The following is a 3,746-nucleotide window of genomic DNA, read 5'->3' as shown; positions in this document are numbered from 1 at the left end:
GTTTATTTTCTAAACATAACGTCCCAGTGGCTTTTAAACCCCAAAATACATTACGGCAAAGACTGGTTCATCCCAAAGATCCAGTCCCCCGGCACAAACAGAGCAATGTTGTGTATGCTGTTCAGTGTCAGGAGGGCTGTGATCAGTCGTACATCGGGGAAACTAAACAGCCACTGGCCAAAAGGATGGCCCAGCACAGAAGATCAACATCATCAGGCCAGGATTCTGCAGTCTACACTCATCTCCAGGCCAGCGGTCACTCTTTCAAGGATGAAGATGTTCACATCCTGGACAGAGAGGAACGATGGTTTGAGAGAGGAGTAAAGGAGGCCATCTTTGTGAAAAGAAATCGTCCATCATTAAACAGGGGTGGAGGCCTCCGGGTTCAACTGTCCCCCTCTTACAATGCTGTGATTGCTAGTATCCCTCAGCCCTCTGTGAGTAGTAAACAGCCATCAGTGTGCAAATGATCCATTGTTAGGCTGATGGTCCTTGAGCATGTGATCAGCTGGTTTTGGTTGTCAGCAGCGAACTGGTTGATCCACTCTAAGAAGGTGCTATTTAAGAGACTGAGCTGAAAACGGCACCTCAGACTGAGGAAGTCTCTTGGATGAGAGACGAAACGTTTCTAGAATTTTTTTTGCTTTGTTTTGCTTTTGTTTTTTTGAATGTCCAGAGGACCAGATTGAACTTTTTTGCAATAAATTGTTTGGTTATTTATTTTTGCACAATTAACACTTTGTCATCTATTATGGTTTTAACTAGATGCAGTTTCATTTAAATTAACATTTTAATCAGTGAAATACAATTTTACAATTATTGTCAGGCTTCAAGCATAATCAGCTTGGTTATCCAGGTACTCGGTTGCCATAAAAAACGACAAATGGAACAATTATATCTTCTATAGAAATGGAGAATTCATCCTAGATCTAAGGTAAGCTGTAACTGAGCTGAACTGCTAGCATGCAGAGATCAGAAATAGCTTTATAATAGGTGTTACTATGTTTTTTTTGTTTTTTTTTAATGTGTGTTTAATGTGTGTTATTATAAAACACTGTTGACATGGCTATATTGATCATTGTATTACATAGACACTTTTTTCTAACAAATATGTCTTTGCAGTCTCGTTTCCCTCTAAAATTGAATGATAAATGTATCTGCCATGTCTAAAATGCTTTGATAAAATGCATAGTCGGTGAACTAATCAGTAATCGGTTATGTAATCGTTCGTTACTGCTCAATACTTACTGAAAGTTGCCAGGCAAAGTAAGAAAAGTAAATTTTTGCGTTATGTCACACCAGTATCTGCTCAAACTGACTGACAGCGATGAGCTGTTTGGAACTATTGAGAGCTGCATGAACCACGTGATCGCGTATCGGCTCGTTCAAAGGGTGTCGCAACTCACTCTATGGCGCTGGCTGCAGCTACGGCGGCCATTACCAAACAAACGTCTGCACTTGGCGCTTTGACTAAATAGCCCTCAGTAACAGCTGACTATGTAATAAATGATTAATGTATGTAGTATAATAACGTTATTAGACGTTATTTATTAATGTAATGGCAGAAAGCTGCATGTTCTACAGATGTAGCAACAGAAGAGAAAAGGGAATTACCTCAGTGTGAATGATCCAACCAGAACTGAAGCTGATAATGCATTCATTTAAAAGCAGCCTCTAAAGCTGATGTAACGGCTGTTAATTATTGAATTAGCTCCTAGATCGTAGCTTCTGAGTTAGATATTCAGTTCAGGCTGAATTGTGTTGCAGTTTAGTACAAATTAATAAACAGTCCAAGCTGCTGGTAGCTACCTTATCTGCTCTCTTGTACTTTATGTAAAATGTACTTTTTCAAGTTTAGGTATTGATTATACACTGATCACTGCAGTTAGTTTCAGCTAGCAAAGCCTACAGAAACACAATTTACATGTTAAAAACTTAGTTTCAGACTCGTCAACTACCTGAAGTTGTAGTTATTCAAGCAGCTAAAAAGTATTGAAATCTTTAGAAGTCAGTTATTAATGACTGACTTCAGGTGAATAGGTTAGGTTTATTTATCATATGCAGATCAACACAAGGCCAACAATGCAATGAAATGCTGAAGAAGAGAAGATAACCATCTCGACTCACCAAAATTCTTCAGGCAGCTAAAAAGTCTTAATCCTTGGAAGTCTAATTATTGACTGACTTCAAGTCGTGTTTAGATTAAACCAGCCACTAAGGAGCACCAGCCTGTGGTCTCTTGTGCCAGTCCAAATTCCAGGTTAATGGTGAGGTTTATGTCAGGAAGGGCATCTCATGTAAAACACTTGTGCCAAAACTAACATGCGAGTTCATCAGAAGACGGAGGTCGTGTTTAAGTTAGACCCATTACAGGTCCTTCTCATAAAATTAGCATATTGTGATAAAGGTAATTATTTTCCATAATGTAATGATAAAAATGAAACTTTCATATATTTCAGATTCATTGCACACCAACTGAAATATTTCAGGTCTTTAATTGTTTTAATACTGATGATTATGGCATACAGCTCATGAAAACCCAAAATGCCTGTCCCAAAAAATTAGCATATTTCATCCCACCAATGAAAGACAAGTGTTTTTAATACAAAAAACGCCAACCTTCAAATAATCATGTTCAGTTATGCACTCAATACTTGGTCGGGAATCCTTTTGCATGAATGACTGCTTCAATGCGGCGTGGCATGGAGGCAATCAGCCTGTGGCACTGCTGAGGTGTTATGGAGGCCCAGGATGCTTCAATAGCGGCCTTAAGCTCATCCAGAGTGTTGGGTCTTGCGTCTCTCAACTTTCTCTTCACAATATCCCACAGGTTCTCTATGGGGTTCAGGTCAGGAGAGTTGGCAGGCCAATTGAGCACAGTAATACCATGGTCAGTAAACCATTTACCAGTGGTTTTGGCACTGTGAGCAGGTGCCAGGTCGTGCTGAAAAATGAAATCTTCATCTCCATAAAGCTTTTCAGCAGATGGAAGCATGAAGTGCTCCAAAATCTCCTGATAGCTAGCTGCATTGACCCTGCCCTTGATAAAACACAGTGGACCAACACCAGCAGCTGACATGGCACCCCAGTGACTGTGGAAACTTGACACTGGACCTCAAGCAATGTGAATTCTGTGTCTCCTCTCTTCCTCCAGACTCTGGGACCTTGATTTCCAAAGGAAATGCAAAATTTACTGTAATCAGAGAACATAACTTTGGACCACTCAGCAGCAGTCCCAGGCGAGATGCTTCTGACGCAGTCTCTTGTTCAAGAGTGGCTTGACCTGGGGAATGCGGCACCTGTAGCCCATTTCCTGCACACGCCTGTGCACGGTGGCTCTGGATGTTTCTACTCCAGACTCAGTCCACTGCTTCCGCAGGTCCCCCAAGGTCTGGAATCGGCCCTTCTCCACAATCCTCCTCAGGGTCCGGTCACCTCTTCTCGTTGTGCAGCGTTTTCTGCCACACTTTTCCCTTCCCACAGACTTCCCACTGAGGTGCCTTGATACAGCACTCTGGGAACAGCCTATTCGTTCAGCAATTTCTTTCTGTGTCTTACCCTCTTGCTTGAGGGTGTCAATGATGGCCTTCTGGACAGCAGTCAGGTCGGCAGTCTTACCCATGATTGCGGTTTTGAGTAATGAACAAGGCTGGGAGTTTTTAAAAGCCTCAGGAATCTTTTGCAGGTGTTTAGAGTTACGTCGTTGATTCAGATGGTTAGGTTAATAGCTTGTTTAGAGAACCTTT

General features: G+C 41.5%; 1 protein-coding gene across 1 annotated transcript in view; it reads left to right on the top strand.

Annotated features, from left to right (window-relative positions):
* The window catches only part of gad3 (glutamate decarboxylase 3), a 54,183-nt gene that overhangs the window by 12,067 nt on the left and 38,370 nt on the right, over positions 1 to 3,746 (top strand). The window lies entirely within an intron of this gene.

Source organism: Nematolebias whitei, chromosome 9 (genome assembly GCF_014905685.2).
Source record: "Nematolebias whitei isolate Nwh7 chromosome 9, NemWhi1, whole genome shotgun sequence".
Classification (NCBI taxonomy): Eukaryota; Metazoa; Chordata; class Actinopteri; order Cyprinodontiformes; family Rivulidae; genus Nematolebias; species Nematolebias whitei.
The sequence above is the reverse complement of the archived record's forward strand: the minus strand, read 5'-3'. Positions and strand labels throughout refer to the sequence as shown.